The sequence below is a fragment of the Lepisosteus oculatus genome, chromosome 9, assembly GCF_040954835.1.
Source record: "Lepisosteus oculatus isolate fLepOcu1 chromosome 9, fLepOcu1.hap2, whole genome shotgun sequence".
Lineage (NCBI taxonomy): Eukaryota > Metazoa > Chordata > Actinopteri > Semionotiformes > Lepisosteidae > Lepisosteus > Lepisosteus oculatus.
Window position 1 is genome coordinate 28,499,262 of NC_090704.1, and position 19,090 is coordinate 28,518,351.

Below are 19,090 nucleotides of genomic sequence, written 5' to 3' on the forward strand. Positions count from 1 at the left end.
ACTGGCTCGTTTGTTTTATCTGTTTTCATCACTCGTTTCAATTTGATAACCTCAACAAGAGGTGGTGCAGTTAGAGATAAAAACATCTGACCTGGCAACAGGTAGGGATAGGAGTGTATGCTTTGTCCTCTAAATTGAACTATTTTTAGAACAAAATGAAAAGATCGCTCGTTAGAAAACTGATTGTGCGTGTCATTACTCATTAAAACACAAGCAAGTAAATCGCTGACCGTCCTCATACCCTCGTAATAGATTCACAGTGGCTACCAGTACTAAAAAAAACAGTCTATATGAATGGACACCCACGCACGCCTTTTCGCTTGGCTTCATTCATCCACAGACTTTCCGATTGAGAAGATCGCACACCGGCGGAGCAGAAACTGACACATGGCATCCTCCCAAAGCTCTTTGTCGAATTAATTTTCATGAGTCGAGCAGATGGCTCACACGTTATATCGGAATTTCTTCTTATTAATGTTTTCTTGTCAGCGGAGGAGACCGCTCCCACCCAGTTTATGTTTTGGACCTGTCTTTAGGATGGTAGCGCGTCGACAGTGATTAAATAATGGACGTGGTTAAAACATGTTTTTTTTTTAAATTAGGGATTTAAACATCTGCTGTCTGTAGCATTCTTATAGGATTAACGGGCTGACTGATATTGTGTTAACGCGCAACAAGTTTTTTTTTACCCCTCTGAGTATGTATGTGATGCATTTTTTAGCATCACTCTGAGCTTGTTGGCTGTCTGCCCCCTCTAGTGTGTTAACCTGTCTGGCTCCGAGTCACAGTTTTTACAGGATGTCGATGTGAGCTCTGCGCGCATCTCTCTTCGCGCTGTCTTTTCACTTTGCTTAAGAATAAAAAAGACCATTAAATATACTTCTCGTTGAGCACATACGATTTTCATGGGAGTGCTGAAAGCATGGATAAACTATCATCTCTTTTAGGTAAGAACATTTTTGACGTTTGCTTTATTTGCTGAAATAACCCCCCCGCTTTTTTTTTTTTAGAAAAGATCACACTGTAGTTGTACCTGTGGATCTTTTCTTGCGTTTAGTTTAATGAGAAGCAAATATGAATGGTGTCAATTTTTAAAGCCAAATATTTAATTATGTGAAACGTTTTTATTTCCATTACAGTATTAAAGAGACGTTTGGATTACGTTACTAGAGTGATATATTTTGCTCTTTCGCTGGTGCAAACGGACGGAGCTAAGTTTGTCTATTCAATGGAATCATTTTTTTTTGGTATAAAAACCGGGTATGGAAATTGAAGACTTCTGCACAACTAGGTAGTGGTGAAGCTGTTACAGAGTATGTGTGGGATGCTAAAGTATTGTTACAAAGTTAATGCTTACAAATACAGTGTTTCTGTGCTAGTAGTCTACATGTTTGTGTTTGAGACCTGACCTACTGTAATAGGCTACTGTATTTGTTTGCTTTGAACACCGGTTTATAATGCTTTGCCAAATGCAGTCAAGTGTTATTTAAAGAACCGTCAGTTGTGACCATTTTGAATTTTCTGCATTCTGTTAAGAGGCAAAACATAAGTCGGACCAGTGAGCATTTTAATCAGACATGGAAGACTAGATTGGTACAAAACGCACAAGCACGCGCACAGAGGATATTTGCTTTATGATAAATGTCACCTGTCCATTGAAGAATTAAATACATTTTCATTTCGATACACACCATTTTTTCACTCTGATAAGAAACTCATGTTTTAATAATGTCCAAATATGTATGCATTAGTTGTTCTGTATATTATATGTGATAGGCTATTTAATGCCTAATACTTTCTTTAAAGATATCAGCACAAAGCAAAATGTTAATAGTGTACTGTAGTAAATGAATAGTGATTTTCTGTCCTTAGACATCCCCAGGAAAATGATTCCTTAAAAAGATTTACTTTCAGTCTGTCATTGCGCAGGCAGCTACAATATACCAGTGACACCTGTAGCTGACTGTATAACTTTGTAAAATGTGATAAGCGTGCACCCTTATAAACGAACATGTGCTTACATTTTTTACTTAAATAAGAATAAAAACTAAGAAGATGCAACATAAATATTGCAACTGTGCTCACCATAGGTTCCATAAATATAGAATATTTGTTATTTTTGTCTGTGAATGTAATGGGTTGTTCACCGCAGTCATAATTGGCTACACGGTATACAGGGTGTGTCTGCATACTTTTGATGATAGCGTCCGGTTACTGCCGAGATTACAGTGAAGACAATTTATGTCTCGATAGGTGGACTGTGGTACATTCGATGATTATGGACGTGGGAGCGGCCAATACTGTACTGTATATTCAAACTAGACAGCCTTTGAGACAAGGCTGAAAAGTTTTGATTGCACTTATTTGCTTTTATGTACAGTATAGGGAACGGGTTCAGATATCATTATACAGGTCTTTAGCTGCCTCCTACTGTAGCGATAGAGGCAGCAGTGACAATTTGAAAGAAAACAGGAATACGGTAAGTATCAAAATGGTGAACCATTTATTGTTCCACTTCCTGGGAAAAAATGGAGTGCACAACATTACCATTAAATTCTCAATATCGTCTTTAAATTAAGGTGTTATTTGGTCTGTGCTACTGGTGACTCTATGGAACAACTGCTTTTTAGAGAGAAAGCTTAAGGTTTGCATGGTGATGGTTAACATTCTCAGAAGTATGAGACTTATTGCTGTGTGTCTCTAATCATTCTCACAATTCAGCAGGAGATGGGAGGACCTAGGACCAAATGCAAAAGCAATTGCATTTAAATAAAAACTCTTCCAATATTTATATTTCACTTGGCAGTTGTGCATTCAGAACTACACATTTGCATTTTTGTTTACAATCATGGGAAAGCTTCACAGGCATTTGATACACCTTATTAGAATTAATCAGATTAGTAATGGAGTGTTATTCAGTACAGTATGTACTGTATAGTCCAATAGGCAATAGATAATAAGATAGGAGTTAAAAAAGGCACTGGAAAGTGATGAAGGAAGGAATGAAGGGCTGTCTGAAGGAAGCAGAGAGCTGTCCCAATGTTTGCTGGTCACTTTTCTCCTCCCTTGTCTCATAGGGAAGATGAAGTAAGAAAGGAGAATAGAGGGAAAGAGGAAGATGTGACTTATTAGCTATTCAAGGGACACAGAGGGTGGAAGGCTGGATTTGATAATGTGTGCGTTTTCTTTTCATATCTGTTCAGATCTTTACATGCCAAATAAACATATAGCATGGTATAGATTACACATATACCATACATTGTCTTATTGTCCATCCCAAACTGAAGAAAAATGGACAACAGTTAGAAGTTTTTTTAATGTTCTGGACATTGCCACACAGCTACTGTCCTAATATGGTGGCATGTTGGTTTAGCATTCAGCACTACCTGGCTCACACCTCTAGGCTCCTGGGTTTGATTTTGAAAAGAGACTCCTACGTGGAGATTGCATGATTTCCCTGTGTCCATGTGTATTTTCATCTGGTTTTCCAGCGTGCTCCCACATCACAAAGATGTCATGTCATTTGCCAAACTGCTTTATACCATACAGTGTCGCGGGAAGCTGGAGCCTACCTGGCAAGCGACGAGCGCAAGACAGGGTTCACCCTGGACGGGTCACCAGTCCATTGCAGGGCAAGTGCAAGCCAATCATACATGGGGACAATTTTGAGACCAAAGTAAAGGCAGAGGGGGTAATTAGACCCCAAAACCAGGATAACTCCCTACACTTATCGAAAAATGCCCCGGGATCTTTAATGACCACTGAGAGTCAGGACCTCGGTTTAACGTCTCATCCGAAAGGCTGATCACAAAGATGTGCTGGTGAAAATTTAGCAAAAGTTGTTTGACTGTTAATCCTCCCTGTCTAGAGTAGTTGTCACCTTACCAGCACAGGAAATTTGTTTTATTGGCCTAAAATATGTTACATTTTGATCTTTGCGGAACGTGACTAAGACTTTTTTTGATCGGTTTTGCGCTGCTAGCACTAGCTTTTCCTTTCATGAAAAACACAAAATGCAATTTTGTGGAATCTGAAAATGACTTCTATTTTGTTCCTGGTCCCCAAGCTCCCATGCAGTTAGTGCTGGCTCTGGTAATCAGAGACTACAGTGAATGAGCTCAGTTTCAATTACCTTCATTAGTATGCCTGAAAGGAATGATTGCTAAATGATAATTTAACTGTTCTGCTCGTTTCCTTTTGGAAGGGCTAAGTATATTCCAAGCTAAACAGAAAATGGTATGATACTATAATGAAGAGAACTTATACTTTTAGTTGTTGGGTTTAATATTCAGTATGTGCTGAAAACTGTTGTCTGACAATCCCACTCTAAATACAGAAAATTTTAATAGAGTTTAAGAATCTCCAATCTTTGGATCCTTCTCTTTGTGAAAATCATGTTGAGCCTGGGGATAAGAGTGCCTAGAATATTTGTTCATACCAAGAGAGGAGTCAATGCCTTAATCTCTGCAGCTCTGAAACCTACAGTAGTATGATCAGTATGATCTGCTGCACAATGGAATTTTCTCTTCACTGTAGCTCTATTCCTGTGCAGATTAATATTAATCTGTAAGGGAAGTAGTATATTAATATTTAAAAATAAAACAGAAGGGATGTCCATCCTTGAGCCTGGAGAGTCAGCTCTTTGAGGTTAGCCTTACTTCATCAGTTGAAGAAGATTGGAACATTTTTGTTCAGTTAAGTAGGAAATGATCAGTTGTCGTATTTTAGAGTTGTAGTCATGCACGTCAGTTTTTTGCTTTTACATCTTACAAATATTTTACCATGTAAACCCCTGACCGCACAAGTATGGGACTGACTTTAATGACCAGTAAAGTAGGCCTCAGGGTATGATGTGTTTGGAAAGTAAAGCCTGCAGATGGCTGAAAGCAATAGATTTGATCAGTGCTTTGCCATAAATAAATCTCCTGTTGTTAAATATTTGAAAAGCATAATTAAAATAACAAAGCTCTGTAGGAACAGAGTCTAAGATGCAACTTTAAATATTGAATAGTCAGGAGAGATAACAGAAAAGGTAAAGGGTTTTGCCATGATTTTGGAATGGCAGAGGTACAGTGAAGGTTTACTCCGTTACTGTCTTTCTGTAACTACATATTTAGTAATAATTTGATGCTGTTAATTTATAACCCAGATTGTGTTAAATAAGACATATCATTGTGGGTCTAGCTACAGATACACAACCTCAAATGTTTTGGGAGTATGGAACAAACTACCCAGCATGCAATTGGAGCCAAAGGCTTGGCTTCTTTCAAGATATGGCTGAATGAGATCCTTGGAGCAATTAGCTTCTAACCATCAAATGGGCTCGATGGGTCAAAGAGCCTCTTCTAGGGTTTTTATTAACACTTTACTAAACTATAATCACCAGAAGTTTAATGTATATTGCAACCAAAGTGACTTAAAATATCATTGTTAAATCATCTGGGTATCTGTTTCTTGTATATAGTCTAAGAAGCCTTTCAAATGACATATAGCCTGTTTACTTGTATACATGAAATACTACCAAGCTGAGCAGGATAGTGAAAGTAGCCAAATCAGTGCTCAACAGCTGCAGCTTGCAGACATCTACAAGTACACCAACAAGTATTGTCAAAGGCCAATATAATCGTTGATTGTCATGAACATTGTTTGTACAGTAAATTTGAGCTCCTTCTATCAAGAAGTTGATTTAGACAACCTAAATTCTATTGCATTTAAATTTAGGTAACATTTTATTCCAACAACTACTGTATTTGGAAAAGTGATTTATTTTCAACATGTACTGTATCTGTATCTGTCTCATACACTGCTGATAACTTCATCTATTTCTGGATTGTGAGGATTACTTTAAAGCTTTTAACTTTAAAATAAATTAAAGTTTTTAATCTTGTGCATGTATATTATTTTTTTTGTTAAATGTATTTGGTATTGTGTTGCATCTTTTACCTTCCAGCAAAGCAAATTTCCCATCATGAGATAATGAAGTGAGTAAGCTCCATGAATTAAGGTATGTTATGGGTGCTAACAAGAGTTTTCTCTTGTGAAGCTCCTAATGCCTGTGAATATTAACAAGGTGATGCCTGTCTTAATGTGTACCTTTCAAATTGAATGAAAACCAGTGACTTTGTGTTGACACATGGGTATTTTAAAAAAGACAGTTTTAAACTATGTAATGCTTTTGAGTGTCAGTTTTAAAAGAAAGTGGTGACATTTTTAATTGAATTGTGCTGGATAATGGGCTATTATACTTCACATTGTATTAGGATTGGAGCTGACATCAGGATGAAGCTCCATGAAACTGCTAAATAGAAGAAACACAGCAGGCAAGGGGTTCCAGATACATGACACACAAATGTGATGTCAGTAGCTATCAAAAATGAGAGTAACAAAAGCAGGACATTTTTTTTTCTTTTAGCTTATAAATACTACTTATATTTCCTAAAATATCTAGTATGCTCGTCTGCACTCAATGAGGGTAACTGAACAATGTGAATGGTACGGTTGCTGCTTTGATTAAACCACTGTGTGCTTTTCTTTCCTGTTTGGCCTTCATCTTGAATGGCTGATCCTTTTGAAACGCTGCCTTAGTTTTGGCAGTATTCTGTGACAGCTGGATATTACCGTGCAGTGTTTCAATTTGCACAAAAGCATTTTGACTTTGTAATAGCCCAAGGGCAAACATCATTACTGTTGACATTTTGCAACTCTTAGTTTTATTACACAATACAAGAGTATTTAAAAATAGTGTGAACTGTGGTATTAGTTCAACCTTTTTTCTTTTCTTTTTGTATGGAGATGATGGGGGAAAAAGAGCGAGTTCACCTGTGGTCAACTTTATATAGCATAGATTTGCATACTCAGCTGGGTATTGAAATACAATTACAATAAACTGGATTTTCTCTGCACTGATTTCTCAATCCTGCGTATGTTCAGCAAAAGTAAAAAAATTAAAGCTCCATTAGCATGTGGTGTTGAGGGGTCATTCAATAGAGCTCTTTCATCCTAGCGTTAATCCCGCATCAACAGGGGCCGCTTGTCGGCACGCCCGTCTCCATTTGGTAGTTTGAACCAAATATTTGAGCTGACGTTGCCATTAAATGCAACCGAGGATACTCCAACCGGTGTGTCGCTCTGCCTGCTTTCGGAGTGGGGGGAGGAGAACAAAGTAATGTAGCAAATTCATAAAGGGGGATTATTAGGAGGAATGGGAAATTTGGCAAGGATGCCGGGGTTACACCCCTACTCTTTTCGAGAAACACCCTGGGATTTTTAATGACCACAGAGAGTCAGGACCTCGGTTTTACATCTCATCCGAAAGACGGTGCTTGTTTACAATATAGTGTCCCCGTCACTATACTGGGGCATTACCACCACATGGACCCCAGGGTGAGTGCCCCCTGCTGGCCTCACTAACACCTCTTCCAAAAGCAACCTTAGTTTTTCCCAGAAGGTCTCCCATCCAGGTACTGACCAGGTACTGACCAGGCTCCCACCTGCTTAGCTTCAGTGGGTTGCCAATTGTAAGTTGCAGGGTGACATGGCTGCTGGTATGTCATGCAATAGAGCTACCTGTATACAAGGAAAATGTGGATTCAATAGTAATGTACAGAATGTCAGCATTTTGTATAATTGGATGGATCATAACAGACTGATAAATGAATAGAATATCAGTCCAAGACTAAGATACATTTGTGACTCCTAGTTGCCTGACAGGCAATACTTACTTGACAGACAGAAGGGCATGCAGAGCAGGGGGTTCAATTTACCTGACAACAGTTGGATATATCTGACAGAGTTTAGGTCATGAAGAAGTTGGCTTTTGGTACATTTAAGAGCTGAATTCCTTAGCTGAAATGTTAATGAGCTTGTGCGGTGAATATGAATGTGACCTTTATCTGCAGGAGTAGGATGGTGTGTTCAAGTTGGAGCTGAGCACTAGAGGTCTCTGTTTGAATAATCGTTTCTCTTGGGTTAATAGTGACCATTTGCTTCCCATTGATTTAGCGTCCATTCTAGAGAGAGAGAAAGTCGGTCTTGTAGAGGAATCCTTATTGTTTAGGATATAAGTTCCTTGTTTTGCCCTTTTTGCATCTTGATTTCACAATTAATTCTGGATTTCCTATGCCTGTAAGAAGGTAGAGCTCTGGATTTGTAAGTATTGTGAAATGTTGTGTGCAACTTGTAAAGTTGGGTAAACACATTTGTATTACAATGTTTGCCACCAGCCTGTGCCAGTGAAGCCAAGAACAGGAGTGCCAAGTGATTTTGTATTTCCAGACTAAAGGGAGTATAATTATTAACCTTTATCATTTTTCTCCCATAGGAACCTGGACTCAGGACTTTATTATATATATATATTGATTTAAGAACTCATTATTTTATAACTATTCTCACTCATCCTTATTTCTAACAGTTATCTTATGCAGGTAACACTGGTCACTATCCCTGCTATCAGTGACCAAGAAATGAATGAACTACTGATTACTATAACATCGGGAGAGTTTGGGGTATAATCTGGGTGAGAGCTGGATTGTAAATCTCAAATAGTGCCTACTATTGGGGAAAAAATGCTAACAACTCAACTGATATTAAGAAAAACAAGCATTTGACATGCATTTTATGTTTTTGTTTTGTGAAGATGATGGCAGCATCATGTTGTGCATGGCTTTATTCAATGCTGTAATGCTTAAGTGATATCAATTATTTTATTACAAGGACAACATGCTTTGAGTGCCCCCGTGATATCTTATCTTAGAAAATGGGAGTCTTTGTAATGTTGTTGCTTATGTTTTTAGGAATCAACATGACTTTGCCTGGCCTGAGGTAAGGACACAGGGCTGATCTTAAGGAATGGAAGTAGCATTTCTATTGCTTTACCCTTTCATTAAACTTAAAGGAACTGACCTGTGTCTTGAAAAAGTGAAAATCTCTAACATCAACATCTTCTTGATACAGTATGTATGTATGTGGTACTCCTTAACCTGTCCTTGATAATGCATACTTACATGATCCCCACATCTTGCAAAATGCAAACATGTGAACTACAAACCACAGGAAACAGTTTGATTTTGCTCAGCCCTGGCATGAATTCAGAATGAAGATTTTAGCTTTATTTTCTTTCACCTTTTCAAAACTGAATCCCTGCTAAAACTTTACTGCAGTTTTTACCACAGGTGAAATATTTATACTTGTGTCCATTGAAGTATGTGAGGATGGTGGGCTAAACTGCAACTGGCATTCTAATTTCCTGCAATTCATAAAGTGATAAGTTTGAATGGTTACTCAAGCATAAGATACCAGTTATGCTCACCCTGTGTCACCAGAGCAGTGAGTTTTGGGTGCCTGTTCTCTGCATGCAGCTAGCTTACCATTAGCATGTCCTTTGGTTAATCCTAGGACTTTGTCCTTGCTGGTTAGGAAACTCCACTGACTTTATTGTGGAAGCATCTCCAAAGAGACTGAGAGTCACTAGAACATAGGAAGGAATTTCAGGTGCTCAACTCAATATTGGCAGCTGAATATTTCAATCTTCCTTCAATTGTTTAACTGATTTCAATTGACAGATATGGAAAATATAAAAATAATATAATAATTCTTCACTTTTCTTCCCACAATGCCATGGCACCCATACTGCACACAGTACACTCACCTCACATCAGCTATCAGTGGGGAGGAGAACAGGATGATGAAGCCAATTCATAGATGGGGATTAATAGGAGGCCATGATTGGTAAATGCCAATGGCCAGGACACTGGGATAATACCCCTATTCTTTTCGAGAAACACCCTGGGATTTTTAATGACCACGGAGATTCAGGACTTCTGTTTCACGTCTCATCAGAGGACAGCACCTTTTTACAGTATAGCATCCTTGTCACTATATTGGGGATTTAGGACCCACACAGACTGCAGGGGTGAGCACTGGCCCCACTAACACCACTTCCTGCAGCAACCTTAGTTTTTCCCAGGAGGTCTCACATCCAGGTACTGACCAGGCTCACACCTGCTCAGCTTCAGTGGGTTGCCAGTTGAGAGCTGCAGAGCGCTTTGGCTGCTGGCTATAAATATCTTAGGGATATTTGTCCAAAAAGTAAAAAAAATTAAATGTGATTGCAGACCACGACCTACAAAACTTCTACAATACCTCTTAAGAAATGCACAAGGTGCACATTTCAATTGTGCAATAAAAAAGATATAATAAAATCAGTCAGCTAAAGAAACCATGTACTATCCATGGTAAACACGTGATGGCTAAAGGTCTGAATCACAACCCCAACATTTTTACTTAAGGCTGATATGATAAATGATTCCCCTAAGATCCAGACAGGCTCCAAGGTACCTAAGGAAGAGGCTGTACTGTATATCCTTCACTGTTTAGTATGGAGGCATCATAAAAAGTAACATGCTTTGCATGTGAATGACAAGTTACACTTTTAAAACAACAATAAGAGGGAGCAGACAGGATGGAAAGTGATATTAACACGGCCAGATTCCAAGTCATTATGGGAAACATGGACCAATAGGTTAAGAAAAACTTGATTTCATGTCTTAAGATGCTACTGGTTGTACAGAGTACAATACAGGGAGCCAGTTGTGAGTTGCAGGTTTATATAGCTGCTGGTCATATGGAACATGCTGCTGTTCAGGTTCATTAATGCAATGTGTACAAGGACCTGGGTCTCTTGGTAGAGGGTAAATACTACCCTCTTGGTAGAGGGTAAATACTACTAAAATAATTTGTCTTTGAAAAGCAATCATGTCTACGGAATATCACAAGAAAGGTGGATGAGGCCAAGTGATAAAAATCAATTTATCCTTGCCTCAGACGTTACTAAATATATCATTTAAAGACCAAAAGTGCACACACTAATTGGCTGCAATTTATATTTTCCAATTTTATTTTCTTCACATGTATTTTATGCTTTTTAATAAGGCTTTTTAGTCCTGATTAAGTATTAAGTATACCTGTAAGCGCACAGGTCTTGTCTTATACAAACTGCAGTCTAAGAACCCTTCCTTTGATACAGTATACAAAAGTAAGGAGAGACCTTACATCTGAATTTATTACAAAGTTTCAATCTAAGTCCCTTGCAATTCATCTGGAGTGAAATTTCATCATGGCAGCAATAGAATATAATATACATGGTACATTGAAATTACAATGAAAGGCAATCTGTTTTAAAAGAATCCATGTACGTAACATTATTTGGTTTATACTACATGTAGAAGTTATTTTCATTGCATGTTCTCTGGGTGTTGTGTATCTTTCATTTGTCTAGCAATTATGGATTGTTGAATGAATGAATCCTGGCATTTCCATTTACCTGCAATTTCTGTCTCCCTTTTATATAACAGTGAGGTTTAATCCAAAGCCATTTAATCAAATTTAAGTAGTGAAATGCTAATCATGAAACATATCTGATTTTATTTCCAAGGTTTTGGGTAATCTCTTTTTCTTCCTAATAACAAACCCTTAGGAAGTGACACCTTCTTGCTCTCACAAGTTTTTTTTTATTCTCCTCTTTATTAACTACAGAGATTGTGATACAAGCTTTTAATGTTTGTGTAGGGTGTTAGAGACTATAACATGAAACTCTTCAGTCTGAAGAGAAAATGCATTGGTGTGTTGATGATCAAAATGGAGTGTTAGCTCCGTGAATCACTGGAATTGTAGCCCATTGGCCATATGAGCCTAGGGGCTAATTTATCTGTGCTCCTTGTCTCTAGTGTTTTAGCCCACTTCCTGTTGTGTAGGCCTGACCAGTGATACTGGAGACCCTACATGCTGCTGTGTATCGGCCTACTCAATCAAACCCACATAACATTTTCCATTCCTCCTCAATCATATCCTTCTGGAATATTATTCTGTCATCTGTATTGTGCTGAAAACAGATTTCTTAGCTGTTTTCCCTCTCTGGGTGTCTTCTCATTAAAGACAGGCTTTGGAAGAAGGACTCTAATTTTTATGTAATCATTTTTTCATTTTCCCAGTGGTGCCTATGGCCTTAAGCCAGTATGAGTATCCCGGACAATAAAACAGACTGTTCTTTGTGTTCTATAATATGAGGAGCTGGTATAAACAGACTTTATTCATTGTTTTTTGTTTGTTTGTGTGCAGCATGGCATCACAGTGCCTCACAGCACTGGCTTCATGAGTTCAGTTCTGGACCTGGGGTGTTATTTGCATGGAGTTTGTATGTTCTGCCTGTGTTCATGTGGGTTTTTGCTGGGTTTCCTCCCGCATTCCAAAAACATATTGATAGGTTAATTGGCTTCAAGGAAAATTGGCCTGGTGTGAGTGCGTGCTCAATGATGGACTGACATCCAGTCTAGGGTATATCCTACCTTGTGCTTGCTGGGATAGGGTCTGGCTCCCCCATGACCCTGTTTTGAATAAAGCAGCTAGGAAATGAATAGATGTATAAAGGGTTTTTGTTTAAAAAATGAACTTAACCACACAGGCTCTTGTTATTAGAAACAGGTATTCCAGAGTAAACTGAACTGAATGTCAATTTTAGAAAGCTGCTTTGAAGGTGATCATTCCAAACGAAACTTGCATTCAATGGCTATGATTTCATTCTTATATTGTATATTTTCATAAACCTTTTCCTTTAAAGGCATTTGAAAGAAACCTTTAAAAAAATGCATATGGCAAACTGACAATAGATATCAGGACTAAATTAATATAGACAAAAGCACCCCTGAAATATCTCTATGATTCTATTCTTTCCATTCAGTAAGACACATAGCCCTATTTTTTGTGAAAGTAAATCCTTCTAAATGATATATAATGAAAGATTACTTGAACCTGAGCACAATAGATCCCAAATTCCATCTCTTCTACAGACTGCAAAAAATTTCAAGGACACTTTCCTATTTCCTGAAGTGATTTGGCTTTTTTCTGAAATTGCTAGGCTTGGTAGATTGCTTCTTTCTATTCCCTCTCTGCTTTATCCAGGTTAAGACTGCTTCTGCAGATTTTATTTTTCTACAAGAAATTGTTTCCTTTGAATAGAAACTCTTTTCAATAAATGTTCAGAGCAACTGGCATGTAAGACACTTGCTGCATGGTCTGTATACAGAGTTAAGGAAAAATTAGTTCTCAGTGGTGGAGAATTCCATGTACAGTAAGTATCTGAAGGTCGAGATCTAAAAGGTGGTTAATAAAATGTTTTGCATGGTTCCAACACATTATGAATGCCATCCCATTGTGCTATAAATTCTGGAAATAATTTTTATCTTAAACTATAACATACTGTGTTGGATGAGAGATATTTGTAAAAGTTGTACAGAGGGTGTTCATCTTTATATAAAGAACAATGCAGAATTTAGTACTTAATTTAAACATTATGGAACCCATGTTTCCTTCACAGAGCTTCATATGTCTGCAGTATTGTAGATAATTATGCTCCTGCTGTCAGGTACATGCTAATGAATGTTTTTGATCAAGTTATTGAAAATAATGCTGAAATGAAGAAATGGAAGACCCAGTTTTCGCCTGCATGGTTCACTGCACTTTCAAATGTGTTTATTTCTTTGAGGAATGTTTACTCAGAAGATTTCAGCAATTTAGCTTTGTGTGTAGCAGAAGACTTATTTTTCTTCTGCCGGATAATGATTTTAATTGCCGCTCCGAAGTCTAATTTACAGTAACTGCAATTATTTCAGTGTTTCTAGTGGTTTTTCAATTCTGAGTGAGGAAATGTCAGTCTTATTTACATGCCCTGGCCCACCTCTGACATTTTCCCTTTATACCTGGTATATCGTGTGCTTGGCATGCTTTTCTCCTTGGGGGCTTTCTTCATGGTGGCTGTGTGGATGAGTGAGCACAGTGTTCAGTCAACCTGGAGCCTTCCACAGTCTTTGGTAGACATGTTGAAAGAAATGACAATCTTGGCTTTTATTAGGAAAGGCAGTTTGGATGCAGAATTTCAAAGGACTGTAAATCATCATTCCAGAGACTTGTTATACTAAATTTAGAAAAGTATCTCACCTCTAGCTTGAATTCAATCATACTTTTTATTGATCTTCATTTCATAGCAAGTCTGTTTGGTTGTTTAATGTGTACCCTGCATTGCCTTTGCTTTCCAAATGAAAAAACAAATCTCAGGTTTGATGTGGTGTTTGATTAAGATGAGAAACTAGCCACTGCGAGACAGACATATTTATACCCTGCGGTATGCACCAAACAGTGACTGAATTTTGTAAAACATGTATACAGAGTATGGGGATCCTGCCTGTCTCTAGTCCTTTTCATGAGTCAGCCTCATTAAGTCTTTTTTCTTTAGTTGCTGTCTTGAGGTCACAGTGTTTGTGCAGATTGAGATTTTAGATGTCTGTCTTGTTTTCTGATGGATTGCTTAACCCTGACTGATTATCTGGTGCCAGTTTCTTTTCAGTCTGTGTTCTGAGCCTTGCAAGACCTTCATTAGGAATAGCTCTTCTGGGAAGGCTAGATAAACATAGGCTTGTAGCTTTTTCAAGAATGCGCTAAACAATTTATTTTCTGTTACGGCATGGGCTTCCTGCTACTGTAGGTCATAGAGCACAGTAATGAAGTGCAAAATCTCTGATTGATTCCCCATAGTTGTTAATTCTTAGGCCATTCCTTCTTTTGAACTTGAGTCATCAGAACACCAAAAAATGATTTTACCACAGGCTAGAAAGATTCTACCCAACCAGGCATTAGGCTTTAAATACACTAATATCATATGTTTATTTCCCTGGGAATTTATATCTTGCTAATCTTAGTTGTTAGGTATACTTAAATAGGTTAAATACTGTATGTGATCTGTGTGCTGAAAAAGCAGAATCCTATGCATTCCATTTAAACAAGCAATAGCCATAGTGATGGGTAGTGTTTTGCCGAGTGTTGGTTCTGTATAACTTAGGCTTCAGTTAGATTATTTAATTTTGTTCAGTTAGAATCATTCATACTTTATAGGCTTTTGTTCTACGCGTGGCCCTCCCCACTTCTCCCTGATGAACAGACCAGAAAGCTCACACCAGTCCTTCTCTTCCTAGATCAGCTATTTATGTTTTCAAAATGACACATGAAGTGTGTCATTGCTTTCTGTGTCTTTAAACTGATGTTGCTGATGGCAGAGAAGATGCAGGCACAACCTTCAACAGTACACAACAGTATTGTTTCCAGTTAATAAATTGACCAGAATTGAGTTACTTTCTAACATGGGTTACAGTATTTTCTGCAATAATGTTGCATGTGTCTCATATTAAGTATCCAGATAGCTGCTATTAAATTAGTACATAGAAAATTAAAGGTGTGTTTTCACTAAATCAAGACTTCAAATATCTGTTACAATGGACAGAAAAGATAAAGTCTCTAACAGACTATCATTTAAAATGATGCTGAAGGCAGCACTTCAAAGAAGCAATCTCTAAAAACAATGCAGAAATAAACAAATATCAGGGTATATGATCATTTACACTGAGAACAAGACTGTTGTACAGCATATACATGGTTAAAAACCAACACAAATATTGACACCCATAGCTATTAAAAAGTTTCATAAACAGCTTTGATAAATACCTTTAATAGTTAAATCCACTCTACATAAATCTTAAACAGCGATCCAGGAACATCTTTTGAAATATTAAATCTCATCTCCAGAAATTTCAAAACAAGCTGTTTGTTGTAATAAAATAATGGAATATCAAATCTAATAAATCTATCCACAATTTTAAATTTGCCAGGCAAACGAAGAACTGAGTATATTGTTTCATTAGATAACCAAAACTATTCAAGTTACAAATTTCAATTTGGTACTATACTATGACATGAGACAGTGACCCTCCAAAATCCAGGTGTAAACTGTTTTAATATATCCTTTTCCACCCTTGTTGGGTACTTCAACATCTTGGTTTTCCTATAATGTGATCTAATACATTAATGTGCAGTGCATTTGATTGATTATCTGAAGATGAAACCACATGGCAGTTTAAATGTTGATGCATTACTAAAGCACAAAGGAAAAAATTAAGTGTTATCTGCAATTAGAGAGCTGAAACATTGTGGTTCTCCTGAAAATTACAAGCATATTTTTTATGCCATTTACAGTCAGGAGATTTATGACACAGGTGAAGTGCAGAGTGTTTTGTGGATACACACATTGATTATTAAGCATCATTTCTCAGCTTAATAGCACTGCTGTTACAGCTCTGCAAATATACTGTAATTTCTGTGCTCCCATGGGAAGTGCTTTTATTTCCATTCCAGTTGCCATCTGAGACTTTGGATTTCCACAATTGTGATGTTTTTTTTCTTCTATTATGCAATGCGATATTTGTTTGGATTCAGCAATCCATTATCAGAAGGACCCTTATTCCTGGTAGCCTATCCTGGATGTGAAGAAATCAACGCTCAACAACGCCCTGGACAGGACACCAATGCCTTAAAGGGCTCACACTCAGTGTGCAATATGTTGGGCTCCAAGACCTCACATCCATTATAAATATTAGACCTTTTGTATATTAGTTTTTAAATGTGATATACTGTAGCATGCTATATAGTGTATATAGTATACTATACTGTATATAGTATTGTAACGCAACGGGGGCTCAGGCGGGCGCCCTTGCCGCATTAGGTCAGCCCCTGCACCGTCCGGGGCTCGAACCCGGGACTTCCGCGTCTCTCTGCAGCGACCTAGCCCCGTGAGCCAAAGAGAGATCTCTCCACAGCCCAGTAGCTGTGGTCCTGCTATCACAGGGAAGGGCGGTGACGTCACCCGCTCTGGTACGCCGGCTCTTACACAGTGCCTGTCGGCCATAAGCGTTACAGTATAGTATATAGTATATCATTTGACCTTTATAAATTACCGGTGTTGGTGAGAATTAAATATTTGTCATAACAGTTAACTACATCTCTAACCTATTCAGCTTCTGACTCTTTTGTCAAAAGCTAACACCCCGCTTACTGTGATCTGAGTAATATTAATTAGAACATAAAAAACCTGTACAGTGAAATTTTATTATGGTGTTCTTTTGAATGGTGGACTATTTTTACATGAATATTAAATGGTTACCAGCATTTAGAGGGACAGAGTGAGAGAGAGAGTCACCTGAACAATGGTTATATTTGAACTAGTTTAGGCCAAGAAGGGTTGATTTGCCTCTTTGAGCAGGTGCTTTCTTTAGTTTGAAATACATAAAAACTAAGCAGGTGAGTGTCAAATTACAGAAAGAGTGTAGCTGCTTGCTAAGAAACTTCCAGATGAATGTTTTAGCTGTAATGAGTGTTCACCAGAAGTAATTTCAGCATGTGAAAATACAACTTAAGAAAGGGGGACATTTGGTTTCTAGGCACAAATTGATTGAAGGATCCAAACTGCATTTCTGCTTTCACAACATGACTGGGTAGCTTCTACTCTCCCTCAACTTTGTGTAAAAAGCACCTCTCAATTTTCCGTGTTTCTGTAGTTTCCACTTGCTCTCTTGGGTTTTTATTTTATTAAATGTTCCTTTCCACCTGTTTTCCTTACCCTTGTTTGTCCAGAATGATTTAAATCAATGTAGGGATTTCCTCCATGTTTATTTTGAAGAATACACTGAGAACTACCACGTTTGTTATATAAAGGTGCTCTTCTTCAATCTTCCCTGTGTCCTCCATTTCCTTTCCAGTTTAAATATTTTTGTATTTCTCTTAATTTTTACTAAGAGCTGTACAAGTGTCCTGTGCCAAAATTATTTTACAGTAACTGAAGAAACTGGAGTATTTATTAGCACATTGTGTTCTCATCCATGTTTTGTATTAACTTACATTTATTCAACTTTTATTAACTAGCAGTAATTCACCTTTGTATAATGTTTGACAGATAGTGTACCCCTAGTGGCATGGTTGCAAGCAGGTGTTAGTTGTAAGATACAGACAAATGCCAAGGTGGAAGAGTCACAGTCCTAATTTTTTACTTTGAATTTTCTTTGAAGCACTTTGAATGTTTTTTCTCCATTTCTAAAAATATTTGTTTGCACACCATTGCAATTTTCGCTGAGGAAATGGCAATGAAACATTTTTTTTCCTTGATTGATCCCCATATGTTGGGATAATTACAGTACTAATTACAGTTTTACTATAGAGATGCCAAAAGGGCAAGGCAGGCCAGAGTGGTTGCAGATGACACAGGGTCCAATTAATACTGGCAATCTAAAGCCTCCTTTTTGTTAAAGTGCAAAGGGGAGAGAGCAGCTTCTTGGTCTCATGTAATGTGAGAAACTAAATGCCAGTATTTCCACTGAAGGTACTAATTCTTCATTTAAAAAAGGTTTTATATCCATTAGTATTTAGTTTTACTTATGTGTAACAATAATATGATGTACAGCCCTTTGGTTGGGATTGAGAGTTTAGAGGCCAAATCATCTTTAAAAGAATAGAACTGTAGACTCGACTCTGAGGTTGTACTGAACAAGCATCTTTAAACACGAGTCCCATTAAAGGCACAGGACTGTAATTGTGACAAAGGTTTGCCAGTATTTTCAAGAGGTTTTATTTGAGGTCCATAAGTGCCTAAATTGAAGATCTTCCTCACAAACCTTCTGGAATCTATGAGGTTTGTCTTGTTAGGCATCAACGGGACACCAGTCCACCTTATTGGCAAATCCATGTCCTGTCTTGATGGTAAGGATGAGCTCACATCATCTAACTACAATTCCCACATTTTATTCCCTGAAGTTTCCCTGATAGAAAGTAGCTGGCTATAATTGCCTATTAGTACTGTTTAGAAAATAAATATTTCTTTCACTTGCACTTTCATGGTTTTGTACTAGATTGGTATAATCAATTGTGGACTATTAAATTATGGTTAAAGCTGGATTCAGACAATCACGAGCAAAAAAAAAAAAACTGAAGATCGTCCTGTTTGTCTGACTCCGGTCCCTTTGTTAAAAAGCTTGGAATAATTTTCCTGCTTATGTATCCTTTAATAATTTGTAATGCTGATATAATTAGTTTTTTGTTAAAAATGCTTGAATTAAAAAGAAGGAGCTTCTTTTGTTGACTTACTAATGGTTGTGGTGTGTGGCAAAGTTGTACCTGGAGTTCTTTGGGTCTTATGAGTCACTCACCTGTGTCAAATGACATT

The 19,090-nt window shown here is 37.6% G+C and overlaps 1 protein-coding gene across 1 annotated transcript in view; it reads left to right on the top strand.

Annotated features, from left to right (window-relative positions):
- The first annotated feature begins 254 nt into the window (after positions 1 to 254).
- LOC138241240 (uncharacterized) overlaps positions 255 to 19,090 on the top strand; it is a 132,264-nt gene continuing 113,428 nt past the window's right edge. The window contains exon 1 of the mRNA XM_069194335.1: positions 255 to 947. The gene's annotated coding sequence lies outside the window, so the exon portion shown is untranslated. The remainder of the gene's footprint in view (positions 948 to 19,090) is intronic.